This window comes from Conger conger, chromosome 4 (genome assembly GCF_963514075.1).
Source record: "Conger conger chromosome 4, fConCon1.1, whole genome shotgun sequence".
In the NCBI taxonomy this organism is placed as follows: Eukaryota; Metazoa; Chordata; class Actinopteri; order Anguilliformes; family Congridae; genus Conger; species Conger conger.
The window spans coordinates 53,592,672-53,613,267 of record NC_083763.1 but is presented as its reverse complement, the minus strand read 5'-3'; the positions used below and the strand labels follow the sequence as shown (position 1 = coordinate 53,613,267).

General features: G+C 39.4%; 1 protein-coding gene across 1 annotated transcript in view; it reads left to right on the top strand.

Moving 5' to 3' along the window:
• Positions 1-20,596, top strand: part of LOC133126282 (piezo-type mechanosensitive ion channel component 2-like) — a 127,154-nt gene that overhangs the window by 3,213 nt on the left and 103,345 nt on the right. The gene's annotated exons all lie outside the window — the stretch shown is intronic.

Here is a 20,596-nt window from a genome sequence, read left to right as displayed (position 1 = left end):
TTAAGCTGCTTTATTTTAGGGGTTTCGTGAAGGTGGGTCATTTTTTTACCCTTAGGACAAGGGGAGTATACAGAATGTTAAGACTACACAAGGGTTAAGAATATCCTACAGCTATGAGGTTTAAAGCTCCCTGGGTCTGTATGTTTTGCATCCCTTCATGAAATTAGACATTTGCATACAGGCTCCATTTCTAGCCAGCATGACTGAATCAATCAAGTAAAAGTTCTCTACTGTAAATCATCTGATATAAGGTTTAAACGGACTGTACCAAGTCCATATGGTCTTTTGCTTGATAGAGTTTTGATGCATGTGTTTTGCATATTTTTATTTTTGCATCCAAGATGTAGCATAACCAAGCTATCATTATAATGAGGTTGTCAGGCTAGCCGGCTGGACTATCAGCTGAAGCAAATTTGTACTTCTTAAGCAGTCCCAGGGGAGGATTATAGAGAGGTCTCTTTTTAAAAAAAGTGCAAAATGGATTCAGCGGTAAATCTCACCTGTCGAAAGGAGCCGTTACCTTCGTAGAACAGCTGGCTGCGGCTGTGTGGGAAAGCGGTTTGGTCTTCGGCATGTGACATCACTCAGTACCTGTTCTGAGTGCAGTGTGTCAAAGTAGGGAGGGCTGGCAGTATGTAACGGTCTGTTAGAGCACGCCACGGACACAGATTATTTGAGCATGCAAAACCCACGGGGTATTTCACAAAGGAATGTGTTATCAGTTGCCTTCAGGGATTCCCGCTGTGCTGGATACACATGGTAGATGAGCACTTTATTAGGACAACTTTTACTTTATTGCACCTAATTATTCATGCGATTCTCTAATCAGCCAATTGTGTGGCAGCAGTGCAATGCTTACAACCATGTAGATATGGGTCAGGAGCTTCAGTTAATGTTCACATCAACCATCAGAATGTGGAAAAAATGTGATCTAAGTGACTTTGACTGTGGAATGATTGTTGGTGGTTTGAGTATCTCTGATCACAAAAGAACTGCTGATTTTCACACACACTAGTCTCTAGAGTTTGCAAAAAAACAAAAAAATCAGTGAGCAGCAGTTCTGCAGACAGAAACTCCTTTTTAAGGAGAGAAGTCAGAGGTGAAGGAAGGAGACAGTAACGCAAATAACCATGCATTACAACAGTGGTATGCAGAAGAGCATCTCTGAACACACAACACATCATAACTAAGTGGATAGGCTACAGCAGTTGAAGTCTAACAAATAAGTCGACTAAATACCTATTAAAGTGCCTGGTGAGTGTACATGCATTGATACGGCACATCTATGAACAGCTGATGTGTTCTTGTGGGAGATTGTATTGTACATGGCAAAATTATACAGGTTGAAATGCAGTCGGAAGTATCATGATCACCATTGTGATATGGTAGTTTAAGTGATATCAGCATATCATCAATAGCATTAAATATTCATATGTGAGGATATTGATGTATAGCTGTTCCATATGGAAACTGACATTATGATCAATTAGAAAGATTAAATGGTGTATAGTTCATAACATTTTTCCATGCTGTTAGCTTTTTTCAGATAGTATTAATATATTTAATATCTTGCACACATATTTCATAAAGCTTAATTTGACACATTATGCCATTTTTTTCACCACTGTAAGAGTCAGTATTAATACATACATACATTCAGTGTGTGTGTATTAATACACTTTCAATTTAAAAACATAAATGACTGTGGTTTGGTGGGTTTGCATAGTGTCCCCATTAAGATCTCACCTGTTCCTCAATAACTAGCCATTTATCAAGGCTATCACATTTATCAAATAAGTGCGCTCAGTCAAGCTTTTTTCAGTTGTTTTGTATGTAAATTAGGGGTGGCGATGTATAGAATATACTCAATGTATTGTGGCTTGTTCTACATCAGATATAGTAAATGACTATATTAATGTGCCATCTATGTTTCTGCAAGTTCCATCCATCCATCCATCCATTATCTTAACCCGCTTATCCTGAACAGGGTCGCAGGGGGGCTGGAGCCTATCCCAGCATACATTGGGCGAAAGGCAGGAATACACCCTGGACAGGTCGCCAGTCTATCACAGGGCACACACCATTCACTCACACACTCATACCTATGGGAGGTAAATCCAAATACGAGTGTTGTACGAGTAATTGGATTCATTATCCTTGATTGGAGAATTGGCCTGCTTTATTTATTTTTTACATTGGCTGCAGTAGCTGTACATCAGTGATGTATGCGTAACATAAAGTTTTGTGATAGGCCAGCTCATCCCTGGTTCCTCCCCCTTAGATTAGTAAAAATTACTGCTTGCTGCTATTTTCCTCACTTCTCTCTTGTGCATGTCAAGAGACTGTTGAGTGCTCTCGTTCATGCGCGGGTGTGCCTGAAGCAAGTGCACATACTGTGACGTAAAACCATGCGGTTAATTGCATATAGTGACTATTAGGGGTGAGTGAGTACGGCATCGTACCGCTTCAGTATCCATTAAACCAATGAAATTATCCGTATCCGTTACTCGTACTCGGAAGTGGGCGTGAAGTAACCCGGAAGTGGTGTTGCTTAAACAGTCCCTCGTACTACATTGCGATTTGCAGTACATTGAAACCGAGATTTTCACCTGAAGCACAACGACTACAGTTTTGCACTCTGTTATGCAGGTAAATCTTTAATAAATCTTAATCTGGTTATCAAATTGGATATCCTAGTGGTCTTCTTCTGCGTGGCTCAGAAGAAAAATCGCTGGAGAGTAATTTGTTCAGTGTGAAGACATTTTTTAGTTCAAAAGTACAGTCCGAAATAATATAATTCAGCCAGGGTATGTAGGCCCACATCATGGCTATTAAAAGCCTATGTTTGCAATTGCCTGGCTTGAATAAATACTGTTTTGTGAAATTTAACTTGCTTGTGATTTCCTCATTTTTGCATGCAAGTTTAAAATGGTTCCAATAGAAACCACTAATGAATATAAACAAGAATGTTTTCATGCAGACATATCTAATGCAGGGACGATTAGAATCATCATACTGGTGCGATTGAAATACATAAAAGGGTTAAATCAAGAATTTATGAAGTGCTTTTAGAGGAGATTAAAAAATATCAAGATATATATTGTATATCGGGATATAGCCAAAAAATATTGCAATATTATTTATAGGCCGTATCGCCCAGCCCTAATGTAAATGCTGTTTCGTAAACTATGTAATGTTGTTTTAAAATGAACATGCATGCAATGAAAACCAGAAATTGAAAATTATTCAGAGGCATACAGTTTAAAAAAAATTTTTTTACTACATATTTGTGTTTTTTTAAGTTAAAGGAAAAATACATTTAACACAAAATAAGGTTTTTAAATATTAGTTTCAATGCAAGGTGGATGTCGATAGTGTGATATAGTGGCTCGATCTGGTTTTCAAGTGATTTTGATGCTGCGCTTTCCACTAATTCTCGGAAAGTAGTTTTTGCCTCATTCATTAATAATGTAGTAGCAAAGGAGACAAATTTGCTTCCTGATATCGTAAACACACTTTTAATATTTCATGCCTTTTTACGTGGCAGCAAAGGAGAGTCATTTACAGGATCATACCCCAGTTACCAAAAGATTAATAAGCCAGCACTTTGCAACAGCCTGCTGTCGGAACACTGTGGTTTTGGAGACTAGAGACTATAAGGTTTTAAAAATGCAAGTATAGTTCATAATTTTTTATATTCTAAGAGATACAAATTCTGAAGAAAACAACCTATTTGGCACTGTATCTGTGCCAGCCAATATAGATCCATCTCACCAGGGCACAACGCAAGCAGATGTTCAGGGCCGGCTTTTGGATTTTGGTGGCCCTAAACAAGAAGGGGTTGCGTGGCAGAAGTGATCATGGACAAAGGGATCACTGCACACACATAAACAATAAACAATTCTATGGCCCAGAGATGGTTGTGGCCCTAAATGACTGTATAGAGTGTTTATACAAGCTGCCAGCTCTGCAGATGTATTCTTCTGAAACAGGAATGCAATTGATTGATCTGCTTTCCTCTGTTCTGAGGGGCATCCAACTGACAAGATTATCACAACCCAACCATACCTTCACATCTCAAGTTCTTGTCTTTTTCTCCTAACCCATAATTTACATTTGATTATATCTCATAGATTGTAATGGCTGCCAAGATTATTTTTATTTCTATATTTGTGTGCAGAACCTAAAGTATAATTGAAGGGTTAAGGTGTGTACTTCTTCTATTGTTTTGGCTGTCAACTTCTGGGCACAGGCATATCTGACTACTCTTGGAACAGAATCAAATGGTTTTGCAAGTATTAGTGTAAAATAAATGTTGAATAAATGTTGTTGGCATGCTGGGCTATTTCCTTAGTTAGAAGTTCTAAAATGTAGCTTTTTACAGAATGGCTATGGTGTTTAGTGAAGTACAGTACACTGTCCCAATACCGTGGGCAAGGCCATGTACGAATGTGTGGTGCCAATCCTAGTTATGATTATGGCTACCTAAGCAGCTAATGCTAGATGTTTACCTACAGGAGCTATATTAATAATATTTTAAGCCCTTATTGTTTACTGTAAAGTAAAGATATCAAAAAAGGTACAGTGGAATATCATAATAGCAACCATAGTACAGCCAAATGTAATTCTATTTCCTCTTGAGTGGTGCCACAGGAAAACAGTTTATGTTGATGATAAATCCAGCTTGCTTAATATCCACAAATTGTATTGTACAGCCAAAGGGGTCTCAAGTGGATTACCCTCCTCAGTGTACAGCCATGTTGAAAATCTCAAGGAACATCTGCACATCATCTCGTGTTTATAGCTCTTTTCAAACAATGCAAAGAGTTTGGATTAATTGCACTCTATATACTTTCTAGTACTGTATCATTCAGAAAACCCAGATGCCCTTGATTATATGTAACCATTGCCAATAACGAAAGACTCAATCTTATTTTAAATTTCAGAAACTGCTTGTATTTGCATTGATCCACTCAGCACGTAAGCTTAGAACACATTTAGGTAAAGCAGTACAATTCAGTCAATGCTGTATCAGGAGGATTATTCTGTAGTGCAATGTGTGGAATAGACCATAAATGTTTTTGATCATATTTTTTTCTCCTCTGGGGAGGGTGTGTGCAGTCTAAAACCACACACGGCACTGCCAAACATTAATCACTGCCAGTATGTCTGTCTCCAAAGAGCTCTTTATAACAATGCCACAGTGTGTTCCTTAAATGGTCAGATTGTTTGTTGGTCAAAGAATTTATTTGGCTTTGATTTCTCTGCTTGTTGTGCTTCGTTTTCCCCTGATCTGCAATATTTTTGAGAGGTGAGGTTTCAAAAATAAAGATAGGAGGGGAGAGCTAATGAGACAATTTTCTCAATACTTTTCTTATAAACCAATTTTTATCATTATTTAACCTGTTCTAATTACTTAGGTGCTGTGGGCAGCCTCAGTGAAGCACCCAGGGACCAACACCATTTCTGAGGCCAGTGTCTGGGTTAAGGGCAATGGCAGGAGTCTATCTAACCTGACATACATATCTTTCAGTGTGGGAGGAAATCGGTGTACCCAAAGGAAACCCATGCAAACACGGGGAAAACACGCAAGCTCCGCGCAGTGAAGAATTGGCCGGCCAAGACTCATAGAGCCTCCTTCTTGCAAGGCAAAAGTGCTTACCACTATTCCACCATATCGCCCCCCATGTTTTGTAATGATCCATTTCAAACAGGTAATTATTAACCAGGTAAATTAAGTTGCAAAAAACCTAGACTCTAGATTTTGTCCAATTCAGCGTTTGTCTCTTGATACACAACATGTTACAGTTTTCCTGCTTTTAACAGCCTTCGCGGTCTCATGTTTAAAAAACCAGTGCCTGCCTCAAAATAAGATTAATTGTGCTATGTGGTTCAAAGTTGGTGTCGGTTGTCCCGTGACATGCATAAGCTGTTCCTCTAGACTCACTTATCTAAAGGGCCTGTTCACGCAGGGCCACAGACTGTGTTGCCTGGAGCTCTTTGTAGTAGTCCCAACATCCTTTCATCACTCTGCACCATCACATATGGTGCCTGACATGAGCTAGAGTGCTCACACTTCAGTATACAGTTTACAATCTGGGGTTTCAGTCTCGGTTTGGAATATCAAAATGTATATTAATGGAAGTTTTATATAATCTATTAAGCAAAATATATAGGCATTTCGACTGGAAAAAATATTTAAATAACATGACACAGCAGTGCAGTGCACTATTCATTAAGGGTAATTACAGTTAATTTAGCCTTAGTAGTCCTCCCTCTAAGGACAAGTGCTCTCATTTTTGATAACAATGAAAAATCTTCACAATATTCAAAATTGTATATGGAACTGATCTCAAAGTAAAGGAAGACACAGTACTAAATAAAAGTAAGCTCATACCACCCTCCATATTCAAGTTTATTCAGTAGCATGGGTGGTATCCACATTCATCTTAAATAAATTCAGTCAGCTAATCTAGCTGTACTCAATTTGCAATCGAGTGAAATGGCTCATTTTTAACAGGTGTATCTCTTGCCCCGTTTGACCTACAGTCGTGAAATCTTGTCTACATGCATCTCTCCTCATGACAAACAAATTTGCCTCAAGGACCTATAAGCTCCACTTGCTTAGAATTTCCGCCATTTTTTTTTTAACACTAAAATGCTACTCCTCCTAGCAGATTTGACCAATCTCCATGAAACTTGGTAGACATAGTCCATGGACCAAGGTCTAAATCCTACAGTATCAGATGGTTTAATGTAATGCCACATGACTTGGTACGTCTATCAACAACCATAATAGGAAGCTAACCCTCAGATTGGTTGGATCAAATAAAAGGGCAGCACTAGAGAGCTAATTTCCTGTTTTGGCATAACCGCCATTCCGATTTCTCTATAACTTCATAGATTTGTCGTAAGTTCCTACAAAGTTTGGGCAACCTCCTTGAAACTTTGTACAACTAATTTAAAGTGCAATATCTAAAATCTAGAAAATCTTAGCAAAAGTCTATCTCAAAAAACAATCCACTACCAGCCAATGAAATCTGCAGTGGGTCTTTCATAAACATGCTTACAACTTTATAAGTGCTTGCCCTAAAGCCAGCAAACTTGGTAATCCAATCAACAGTCATACTAAGAGGCTACAGTATAACTTTTGGCCTAATCAAAGAAAATGGTGGTGCCTAGAGAACTAATTTTCTGTTTAGGCATAACTGCCTTGTTGAATTTTTCTGACCCTTGGTAAATTGGTAGTAGGGCACCCTTGGCCACTGGTGGAATATGAAGCTGATTAACAACAGTGGCACTATAACAAGCTAAAATATAAAAAATTGGCTACATTTCAAATGCCTGCTTGGGCTACAGTCATGACATGTCATTCATGTGTGCATCTCCTCATGCCAAACAAGTTCCTATCAAGTTCCAAATTAGACTTTTCTGAAAAATGCTTAAAATGCTACTAATCCTGTATTATTTGACAATGCTAAAACTTTCTGTAATGATGGAATGTCACTTCAAGGTCACTCGGAAGGACTGCATGGTAGTTCAAATGTTGCAATGGTGTGTTAAGCTTGCTGCTTGGCCCCTAGGATTGCTGCTTGCTGCTATATTTTTGTTTTTGTTGTATGTAAGAATGGCACATTCTATTCATTGAGTTTTTCAACTGAATAAATTAAAAACAAAGGCATTACATCCTTTTCAGAAAAAGGACTCAATTGAAAGACATATTACCCTGTGCCAAAGTAAATTCATATTTTTCTCTCAATTAAACTTAATAGTGAAGGTCCAACATGAATATTTCAGGTTATGATGTATCATGATTTCCTGTGACCTTTTGCAACAAATAGTAGAGCAGGCAAGCAACCACTGAAATGTTTATAAAAATATGTATTGCTTATATGTACTGACCATGCTATAGTATTTTGAATGAACAATGAAGAGCAAGTAGAACAACTTTTGATACAGAAGATACATGATGTAGTCATACCCCCCCCCCCCTCCCCCAACAACATAGACACACACATTTCACTGCTCCACTGTACTTGACATAAGTGTCTTAGCTAGCACAAGAGGGTGACAAAGTATTGATAGTTGCTGGCATTTCTTCAAGAATTTGGTGACTGATTATTTCTGATTACATGAAGGCTAAATCCCGTGGATAGGTTTTCATATGTTGGTGAAAATATGGTGTGAAATGACATTGTCAGCACTGGAGATCACCTCACCAAAATGTCCAAAGATCATAATGTGTTTTCTCAGTGTATTATTTTGGAAATACTGGTCTTTTAGAGTCACTGAAGTAATAGTTCTACCCCACTGCATTTTATTCAGTGTTTTATTACTGATTTCCCTGAAGAGAAACATTTTGTTTGTTCAGTCTCAGGATGTATACAGATACTGTAAACTTTATATGGAACTACACCATAAATTAAGGCAAAAGTCAGCGGCCACCATTGACTTATGTTTGTACAAACTACCGCAAAATTGCAAACGACAACCTTGAAGTTTAAAGGCCAGATTACTTAAAGCTGCCTGATGGTAGCCAAATATGTTTAAGATGAGACTGAGTTGTTTCTGTAAACCTGGCTTCAGAAAATATTTGCGGCTGTTGCCATTTGTACAGGGTTCTACAGTAGATTGCCTGTTACACCATGATAATGTCTTTTTATTCTCTGAATGGGAATGGTTGTCTTGACATAGGCGATTATATGGGATATGTGTTACAGTACCCATGTTTTATAACACATTTTAGTGTAACATTGCATTAATCCCTTGTGAACGCAGAGTAAGAATGCTTGCATCTGATTTCCTTCAAGGGCTTGTGTACACAGTATTTTATTCTTTACTAATTGCATGAAGGTTTAATGATTTACTGTAAACTGTTGATGTGACATTATGTATTGAGCTAAACAAAACTCTTTTGCCATTTTATTTGGATCTACACCAGGACTTTCTGCTCTTACACAAATCTCCTATAACATAGGTTTTTACATCAATGAACCATTGTATTTTTCACAAAGCAATATTTAAGCTTCTGTCTTTATTTCACTTATACATTAAACATTGTTAGTTAAAGAGTCCAGTATTCTTTTATTTGATACTGAAATACTGCTGGATGTTGCCACTGTAGGCTAGACTGTGGCCTAGTGCACTGAAAAGCAGCAACTGACTGTGATATCATGCTTTAAACCTTAAATCTTTTGTTTCAACATTTGTTTCACTCCCAAGTGAGTGAAAGGACACAGGTCCACACTTGCAAAATACATCTACATTTCATTTCCACTGGCAGACGTTATTTGAAATTTTCATATCAAAATAGGATGACATGTCTATAATAAAAAAGCTGTTAGTCTAAAAACATTTGTTATGCATGTTGCTCTGACTGCCTTTTTCGTGTTTTTTTTCTAAATCTTCCCTTGCTCTGTAGCGTGTTATGAATATAGTCAGACCTTTCATACCGTTTTATCTTAACTGTTTCCTGTCAGTAATCTGACAGCACCTCCATTGAAACACCTTCAGCAACCTGAAAGGACCTTGTGTACAGAGTCATATATTATCCAGAACTCTCGCTTTGGCAATTAAAGGGAGACGCTCTGAAATGAGCAGGTCGCATATCACACTTCAGACTTCCTGGTTTGGGGTGAGGGGTGTGCATTCTCAAATCCAATTCTCCAATTCATGACAGAAAAGAGAGAATTATGAAAAACACATTTGTCATTAACTGGTTCTTGTAACTTTCTCAGCATTTGTACAGGCTGTAGAGTATAAATCTTTCACAATTAGCCTGGCTACATGAGATATGACCGAGACATACAAGGTTCCGTGGATAGATGTTGGAAGGCTGGAAATTCACAGTCCTTAACTTGCTTTGTCTTTCTCCTCTAATAATTATCCTACAAAACTCCCTTCTCACCATGTCCGAAGCTTTGCGAGTGCCGCAACGACCGTCATCTGAGCTTTTCAGTTGAACCATCTGGTTTTACACAAACTGCTATCCTCGGCCCTTTGTGGGCTTTCACAGTGTGAGTGCCGTCATTTCCATACTGTAGGCCACTTTGTGCTAAAACCAGAAACCACCAATAACCAAAGGTATTTAGGTTAAGCAATCTGGTGAGAGCTCCAGCTGCCTACTTGTTCACCGCAGATGACAGCTAATATTAACGAGGATCATTGAGACAAATGCAGGCTAAATTTGCATTGCTAAAATTAGCAAGATTGAATGCTGTCTTGCTTATCGTTTGAACCAAAGGGGTTTATGGTGCATTCAGTAGGCAATGCATTGCTTTATTGCAAGGAAGCTTACACTTTTTATTGCAAATTATGAATAGCCCATATTTTAATAGCCATAAGTTAACTAGTCTATCTCAGCCACGGTTGTGTCCCTGGTGTAAAATCCAGCTATGCCAGCTTGACCAGCTTGAACATTCAGCTGGTCCGGCTGGTCATAAGCTGGTCTAGCTGGGTATGAGGTGGTCAACCAGCTAGTGTTAGTAGCTTGTCTGAGCTGGTCCGAACTGGTCAACCAGCTACCAGCTCTTTCAAGACCTAGCTTGAGCTGTTTGTTTTGAGCAGGGGTACGTACAGATGATGGCAGCAGCTGTATACCTGGCCCATGCAGCAGTTTGCCTTGTGGGAGGCAAGCAGGGGGTGCAAATTGACAAGCAGATGCTTGCTCTGAACAAAGGTTCTCTGTTGCAGGCAGATTGCTGACTCATATTTATCTGTGTCTGAGTTGAGAAGCTTTAGTGTTTTTACAGGGATTTTTGTACTTCGGTGTTTCAGTTGTCATACACCTATAAATAGCTTTTCTTTTTATTGGTCTTTCGCTTGCCGTTATTTGACTCCTGATTACAGCCCTGTGTTTTTTCTACATGCCATATTTCCATTAAGAGGCCCTTTCAGTCTGTATTCACAGGAAATGGTCAAAACTGCTCATGTCACAGGGTAATTCATTAGTGCCTCTATCTGTATGGCGTACAATATCCAGGGCCTTCTTAACCTGTAGTAACCTGAGATGAAATGTGTGACATTGCATTAGAAAGTATAGTTTAAAGAAACATGGCAACTTAACTGCTTAAGTAGCACAAATCAAATCTCAGTAACTGAAGCGGATTTCAGACAGTATTAGAGCATGGTATTTATTTTCTTGCAAGCTCTTATTACAGGCTTATACCAGATGGGTGTTTCTTGTAGTAGATTAAGCAATGAGGTTCACCACCTGAATATAGATTAATGTATAAGGAACACTTATTAAACTTTCTGCCACTTTAATTGTAATAAAAATCATCTTCAGAATGATGGCTAAATCGGGTGTCTCGGTGGTGCAGCCTGTAGAGCACTGACCGCATGCTCATTGCGAGCCGTGACGTCGGCGGTTCGAATCCGACCGTCCGACATTTGTCGCATGTCTTCCTCTCTCTCTCTTGCTCCCATTCTTCCTGTCTCTCTATACTATATACTGTCCAATAAAGCTGAAAAAGGCCTAAAAAATATCTTTAAAAAAAAAGAATGATGGCTAAATCAAGCTTTATGCCGATGAGGGGTAGTCAAGCTAAAATGAGAAAATAAATCTGTTGCATGATCTAGCAATAGTACATAAGTAATTACAAGTAGTTATTCTGCTGAGAGTTTGGATATCTACAGTATGGTTTTACATTTTACATAGTGTAAGAGTACTGTAAATGAACATACATAATTTGCTTTAAATGGTAAATGGTTGGCATTTATATAGCACCTTTATCCAAAGCGCTGTACAATTGATGCTTCTCATTCACCTATTCATACACACACTCACACACTGACAGCAATTGGCTGCCATGCAAGGCACCAACCAGCTCGTCAGGAGCATTTGGGGGTTAGGTGTCTTGCTCAGGGACACTTCCACACAGCCCGGGCGGGGGATCGAACTGGCAACCCTCCGACTGCCAGATAACTGCTCTTACTGCCTGAGCCATGTCACCCCTATGAGGTGCTTTATGATGCCAATTTCCATGGTTGTACAGCATTCAATTTTTTTCAGAATTTATTTAAGAATTAAATTGCTTTCAAGGATCCTTCCATCAGCAGGACAAAAAGAAATGTGCAAATAATCATGGAAATGCTAAATTATGTAAACAAAGGACAGCTGCTGGCACAGAATAAATGCAAGTATTTACTGGCAAAAGAAGTTGTATTGTTGTAGGGGTTTACCAATGTGTCCTGGCAACCTTCTAAACAGCATTTTAAATACGGACTGTCAAACTTCCAAAAATGTACTGCCAAAATAATGATTGAATCTTTATTCAATAAAAGATGCAGTAGAATATGTTAACATGATAGGTAAACAAAGCTCTTTATTGAGAGCATTTTATTGAGGTTTCTCCCAGAGCTCTCTCCATGTTGGGAAGGCTTGACTAACTGACTACATGTAGGTTATGTCTGGAAATGGGAGTGGCCGTGGGTGTAGTTTTAGTCATTTGGGGAAGACACACTGTGCATGGGGTTAGTTCTGGCACACATTTGGGCTGTAGACAACTTTAAGGTCATCTGTCGAATGCAAACAGAGGCAAGAAAGATAACAGATTGGGTTACCTGTGAAAAGGGACCCTCGGCAGTTAGGAAGCAGGGCAGGAGTGTGCACAAGCTATATCCGCGCACATAACAACTCTTACCGGAGATTTCTGTCTGCGCCCTCAAATAAATCCCTTACCTCCACAAACTGACAACTTATGCTTTATACTAATATTTAGTTCATATATAATTCAGACAACTTGCGTTTTAGATGCGTCTTAAATGTATTCATACTTTTTGGTCCAAAGCCAGGTACAAGTCTAGGTAGTGTTTTGATGGTGTCAACAGTGATATTGCCTCTATCAATAAAGGCAATATTTGGCCACCATTGACTGGGTCCAACCAGAGGAGCAAATGCAGTTTCTGTGAGGCACTGTTCGCAAGCAAGAAGTGTGTCATGCTGTCCATTTTGATCATAAAATAAGCCTATTTTCTCCACAGCAAACACAAATATTGTACTATTTATTATTGTTACTGTGAAATAGAAATGCTGTTAGCTTTACATGTATACTCTCTGGGAATAGAGTACTAGGAGAAAAAAGGATAATTTTAAGGAAAGTTTTTAAATACAACAATTGAACTCGTGAAATATAGGCTATAAAATGTTCGCATTGATATTTTCACATAATATGTGCAATGACCTGCCTCAACCCCCGTATCAACCCCCGTATCAACCCACCATTGGGTCCTGAGTCATAGTTTTGGAACCACTAGACTATGTAACATTAGAACAGGCCATTCAGTGAGCTAGTGCCTCGCCTAGGTAAGGAAAACCTGATTGGGGTTTTTCATGTGTGTAACCAGAATTTGTAAAAAGGCAATTCTCCACATATGGAGCTTGAAAGTTACTCAAGTTGAAAAGAGGGCTTTAAATTAGTACTTGACGAGAGGCCGTCTACAACCCAAGAGCGCGTATGCTTTGTTGGCTGAACACATGCCTGGAGATTTGCAGAATGTGGGTCTTGCTGGCGAAACAAAAGATTGATTCACAAATGAAAAAAGGCATTTGAGGGCTTTGGCATCTGCCAAGTGACAGGGAACAAATGGTTAGCACTGTGTTGTTTCAGCGCAACTCTCAGCTTATTTTCATTTCTGCACCAAATCCTCAGGTTGTGACTCATTTGAAGAAAGGTCAAAGTCATTCATCTGGCTTCCAGTGTGGTCATGTCTCAGTCTTGCCGAGCAGCCTTTGGGTGGGGTGAAGGCAGAATGGCCTGGACCCAGGAGTTACCGCTGGGGCCTGCTCGCATCACAGGAGTACCTTGGCTTGAGCCTGGTAGTAGGCCACCCTGCTGCAATCCAGCCATTCCAGCTTGACCAGCTTTGAGCTGGTCAAGCTGGTCATAAGCTGGTCAAGCTGGGTATGAGCTGGTCAACCAACATAGCCAAGCTGGTCATAAAGCTGGTCTAGCTACATGTAGGTATGAGCTGGTAGCTAGCTGTTTCAAACCATGTCAAGCTGGGAACTGGTCTGGACTGTTCATCCAGCTACCAGCTGTTTCAAAACATAGCTTGAGCTGGTCAAACCATGTCAAGCTGGGAGCTGGTCTTAACTGGTCAAACAGCTTCCAGCTGTTTCAAAGCTTAGCTTGAGCTGTTTTATCCAGCAGGGCGGCCAAGTTTATTGTACAGTCTATTCATTGGAGCTTGCTGTGGAGGAGAGCAGGCCAGGTGATGTCATGCATTGTTCGACTGGCTCACATTGGCAAAGCTCTCGTGTGCTTTTCATTAGGTCAAATCTAATAATGCTGACTTTCTCAGTCTTCTAACAAGGGGGCTTCTGTTGAATGTTTGATTGATTGACATTTTGGCAGTCGAGGAGCTCTATTGGTAATAATACACTAGCACGCTGGTAATACGCTTGTGAGTCACTCTAATTCTCATATTCCATACTGTGCTCATTTAGAACATCCACCATATTAATTAGGCTTTATTACTTCTGAATATTAATAATCATTTGTTCTTTAGCTGATGCTTTTTTGAAAGGGACTTTGTTGATTATCCTAAGCAAGAGACAATCACCCCTGAAGCAATGTGGAGTTAAGGGCCTTGCTCAAGGGCCCACCAGCTGTTTGGATCTTATTGTGGCTACACTGGGGCTTGAACCACCAACCTTCCAAGGCCCAGTCATGTACCTTAGCCGCTAGGCTACAGACTGCCCCAGGGTCATGTCTGGTCTAATATCAACATTCTGCTTTATTATGCCTTTGTCTGACATTATTATTGGATTTTTCAAAAACAAAGATTTAGGACGGTATTCAGCTAATAATCTAAAACTTGTCTCAGGTTTGTAATACCTTTTCTGTTCGTTGATTGAGCCTTTTGGCATACCTCCTCTTGACTATTTCCTTCCTATTTATCTCCATAAATAAAGTGTAGCATATTGTGTTGCAGTTCTGTGTGACTAGTTTTTCTTGCGTGCTTGCTATTTCCTTTGTCTGTCCTGTTTTACGATGCTTTGGGGGTCAACAACCTGATCCAAATACGTAACTGGATGCCACTCCCACCAATGGACGTGAGACTTATTCCTGTTTAATGATTCTCCATTGCAAATGCATGCCTTAAATTCAAATGTTTGTCAGGAGTTTCCTTCCATGCAAGTTTTGCATGGAAAGAGCAGGCAGACATGACAGTTTAAATCTCATTTGTTATATAGAAACTGAGCATGGTAAATTTTCTTCACTATTTCAACTTTTTGAATACCCTCTGCACAGTGTTTAAAGGTAGACTGTTAACACCTTAAGTGCCGTAGGGGCGGTAGAGGATTTTTTATTTGAGATTCAATGTGAAATAGACTTGAGACATTTACTGTAAAAATGTTGGGCCGAAACCATTTCAATATACGAGAGACAAAGGAAAGTAGTTAAACAAATCATGCGTACTGAAATATTACACATTTCTCTTAGTTCAAGTTGCTGAACAAAACCTTAAACCTTGAACAAAACTTGCCAGTTAGGGCTTCAACAGATTTTATCAGCAAAATCCAATCACATTCATATCACCTAATGCATAATTGACTCTGTTCTCTGTATAATTTACCTAAAAATCATTGTGGTGTCATGAGGATGAATCAGTTGCAATAAAAGTGCATTGCAAATCATACTGCATTACATTTTATATATGTGGTAACCTCATTCTTTGTTGAGGTATACCACTATTCCACAGGCATATATGTATTTGCATTTTGGTTTTGAAAGTAATGATATGAAGTGGAGTGGACATTAGGTGTGTGGAGCACAGTATTAATATCCGAATGCCATTGCACCCGCAGTAATGTCAGTGAAGAATAACATGACTGTAACATTCATGTGCAGTAATCAGATACCCACATAGCTGCTGACCTTAAAATGAATGAGTGTCTGTTGGATCAACAACTCCGCCTTCATGCCAGAAGTATTTTATGCCTGAGGCAAAGTCAGCAGTTGCTGGGATTACCACTGCTCGCTTTTCCCAGGTAAGACAGTGAGCTGCCTGTGTACAGTTTGCCGTGGTTCAATGCTTTGTACAATATACACTCCGAAAGAAAGATGACTAAACTTAATGTGTAAAACTTTTCAAGAATTGATATGCTAAGTGGAAAGGTTGTACCTTTTTCATCTTAAGACTGTCTCTTATTGTAGAAATGTTGGGATATGATTTTAACAAGGCTTATGGCATAGTTTATAGTAATACTATAATGTCTTTAGACTTAGTACTGCTGTTGTATCAAGCTGTAGTTAATTACAATGCTAAATTATGTGTGCTTGAATTTCACCTGCACAAACACATAATATAAGTTTACTTACATTTTATAGTCTTTTGGTTCAGTCATCCAGTCAGAAGATCTGCTAATTTCCCATTCTGCAGTCAGAAGGTCAACAGCATAGAGTTCACCTGGTCTTGGAGTGTCCAGTTCAGTCCAGTCCAGTGTCCATTCAAAAGCCATAAAGAGTGAGCTTCTTGCACCATTCACTTTTTACTCACTGGAAGTTAACAGTTGGATGAAGTTGCACACTCTATCTCTGCAGTATAATGTATTGTCTTGTCTCATTTGCATTTTGCATCATTGCTCTTCATTCTTCTGTTATTTACTCTAGAAGATGACAGCGGGTTTTATGGAGTTTAATGGAATCAGACAAAAAAAGTAACCCTGCACTCACAGTGCCAAAAGAGAATGTTGTGCTTTTAGTTTGGTCATGAATTTGTAATCGATATTTTGATGTTTTGCTCCTGGAATGTGTGGGGTGTGTCTGTTGCATAAAGTTCTCTGCATCAGCAGTCTCCATGGTCCACAGTGATATATCTCGGGCCACAGCTGCTTGTTATTCGGTCTTTACAGTGATATCTCTTCTGCGATTTCAGGGACAATGGAAAGCCTTTGTTGTACATTTTATGAGAGAAGTTTTTATTTTTTATGACCATTGCTCAAGTTTTAAGTTCATCCTGTTTTTTTTTATTTTTATTGTGTTTTGCCAGAATCCCTTTGATGGCATTTGTGTAGTTGGTACTGCGATGTGTCTGGCTGTTTACTGCTTTGCGGATATTTACTGCTGCCCTTACTGTTGCAATCACAAGTTCTAAAAGTCTTTACCCCTCATATTCCTGTGGTTGGGTCGTTGCCAGTGGAAGTAGAGTTGATAGGAGAGGCAGCGGGATGGCTGTGCTTGGAGAAGCCAGAGGCTTTAAACCCCCAGACCCAGATGCTTTTCCCGGCCAGTTCCAGATGTTTCTGTCAGAATGCACTCCATAGTATTCCTGGTGTTAAAATCGAAAAAGGAAAAACAGAACGAATCAAGAACAATATTGACACCCAGTCCAGAACACATCCGTTACTCGGCCATTTCAAAGGGACTGAGCGATGTCATGTCTTGCAGCAGCTGGTGCCCAAGTGGAAACCATTGGTTTGCCATCATGTTGTGACCCTGGAGAGAACAGTTCACCCGGAATTTGGTCATAAAATACGAGATTTAAAATTCTAAAATTCCATGACGAGTTCCACTTCCGTTGTGTATTCTCACAGGAATATCATTTTAAGTATAAGCAAATCCTGAAAGAGTAATTCTGAAATTTGAAGGAAGTGATGGTGTATATGTTGTGGTTCTAGTCTTCTCTCTTTTGGGACCTCAGTGCACCATCAGTACATCTTGTGGACACAGCGGATAAAGGCCTTTGCTCTTGGCACACAGTGCAGGCCTGCCAGCACTAGGCCACCAGCTGTGGAAGTGTTAATGGATGCTTAATCCACCTAAGGCTGCCAGAAATCTGCTTCTCCTCCAATGGAGACATCCAGCAGAGAGATCCCTTGTTATAACTTGGCATTGGAACAATGAAAAAGTACAGTGTATAGCAATAATAATTTTACACTGGTTTAATCTAATATAAAACACATTTGCCATCTAATGCCCTGAACAATATTTTCTTTTGCGATTATCTTTTTGATCACTGAAAGCCAACACTGAAAATATATGTGCGTGTATTTGACCCAGGAATAGACAGAATGGAAAAATCAACAAGTTTTGTAGGATTACCATGTTTTAGTACTCAAAAGATTGGATATTATAAGCATTGTGTAATTTAAATGAGAGGTCTGTATTGATATTTGGGTTTACAGTGGGTAATTCCATTTCCCAATAAAACCAGGCAGTCCAGAAACAATGTTTCCTTTTGTTTATGTGCAGTATCTAATTCCAAATAATCCAACAAAAATAACAGAAAAAAATCAGTGCATGAGTATATTGGTGCTCAAGAATTCTTTGTTTTGATGTTGTTCAAAAGAAATGGGGATTGTTTGGATTATCTGCTCTATCAACAAAGAAAACATGACTTTTAAGAGACATTTGGTATTTGAAATACCAAACAATATTGCATGAGGTAATGTTTATGGTTAATGTTTCAGATTGAACATTTTGGTTTTATAAAACAGTATTTTTCTAGCCACATTAATAGTGTGCGGGGGGGTGGAAGCCTTGTATTGGTTGAAGCTATAATTCTATACAGCATAATCAATTAGATTATCTATACAAATTATCCTTCAGCGCACACAACCAGCAAATAAGTTCCCCCATAGCAAGTGGCCTTTCACACCCGAGTGAAATGGTTTTTCTTGTGGCTACGAGACGACCATAGTGGGACAGTTGGGAAGTCGCCCGCTGCAATTAAAGCAGCGTGTAAATTCCATTGCTGGAAATGGCAGGATGCGGTCTGAAATCTGGTTTACCGAGAAAAAAGCCTGCCTTGATAGAATTGCGCAATCAATCCAAGAAAACAATCCATCCATCTCCATGCATGCTACTGCTACCCTAACCAAAATCAAATGCTCTGCAATGCGGTAAATGTAAAAAAAAAAGGCGGCGAAATCTCGAGCAGTGAGTCGCTAGTGCTGCCAGTATTCCTGCAAATGGCCCTGTGGCGAGGACAATGTGAAATGTGGGCCGTGGGTTAGGCCCTGATGAATAGTCCCATTTACTTATACATAATTTTGCATTTCTTGGACCGTCTTAGGCTTAGTCACTGTTCAGCGCACAGGGACGGCCTTTGATGAGCCGCCTCAGAGTGGCTGGGAGGGGCAGCTGGCAGGCAAAGGCATTGTTTGAGCCTGATGAGGAGTATCTTCCTTACACCGCACCAGTGTAAATATTTCCTCTTGCGTACATCCCTTTCAACAACAATATATCTGTTTTTATAATCTGCCACCTTTATTCACTAATGCAGGATTTATGTTGTTTAGTATACAATTTAAAGTAGCTTAGCAAACTACATTTTATCACTTGAGGCCTATCTGGAAAAAAAAATGTGTGGAATTGTACTGTGTCCACAGATAAGGTGTGCTTTTGATTCAATAAGTGGTAATGGCAGGGTTCATAGACAGCTAACCATCTAACTGAACAAGAGATGTGCTCCCCATTGTTCAGATAAGTACCTTGCTTTCACCACTAGATGGTGAGAAGCCTCTGATAAGTCCCTGAACAGCGTCTGTACTTGCTATTGAAAACTCATGGGCAGACATGAAAGGCATGGGGGAGGATGTAGATCGGAGAGGCCTGGCACCTGTATGGTTTGCCTGATGAAAAAAAATGGCTCAAACCAAGTTTTGAAACAGCTGGTAGCTGGTTGACCATTTCAGACCAGCTCCCAGCTTGACCAGCTCAAGCTATGTTTTGAAACAGGCAAGCTACCTGCACAAGCTGGTTGACCAGCTAATATCCAGCTAGACCAGCTTATGGCCAGCTTGACTAAGGCCATTTTTAAGCTGAACAAGCTGGCATGGTTGGATTTTACAGCAGGATTGATACTACATTGCAGATAAAAGGGTTCTGTTCCTCTTGTTGCACCACAAGAACAGTCTGAGAACCCAAGCTACAGCATTCAATACTGCCGCTGGAGTATACGAATGGCAGCTCTGTCATGCTTGAAATAGTGTAAGTGAGTGAGTAAGGCCATTTTGAAAGACAAATGCTAAGATTCCAAACCACAATCAATACATTTAAGATGACAAGCTACTGAGATAGGATAGGAACATTGGACACTATAAAAGACCTTGTTAATTACTACCTTTTGCCTGACCTGTATCAATATTCAAGTGAGTTACTGGGATCTTTGGCTAGGAACATCTAGCAATATTTTAATATTTCAGCTCAGACATCAATCATTTCTGTAATTCTTGCCCCAGAAAATAATTTTACCTTTTGGTTCTGACATTGCATTTAATATGCTTTTAACAACCAGGACGAATACATTCCAGCTAGTTCAATAATCTTTATATAATTCTCATAAAAAGTAGTGGTCTGTAGCAGAGGTGGCCAACCCAGGTCTCACAGAGGCACGGGGCCTGCTGGTTTTTGTTGGAATTCAGCAATATTTGATCAATTAAAGCAGTCATTTATACAGTAATTGAATTCAAGTAGTTTCTTTGGTCTAAAGTGGTTGTTGGTTTTTAAGGCCCTGTGGCTCCCCAGGCTGCTGGTCTACAGCAGTAGTTTTCAATTCCAGTCCTGGAGAGCCACAGGGTGTGCTGGCTTTTGTTGTTTTTCCTGTACTTAATTGTCAATTAAAGCAGTTAATTACACTGGTTTAT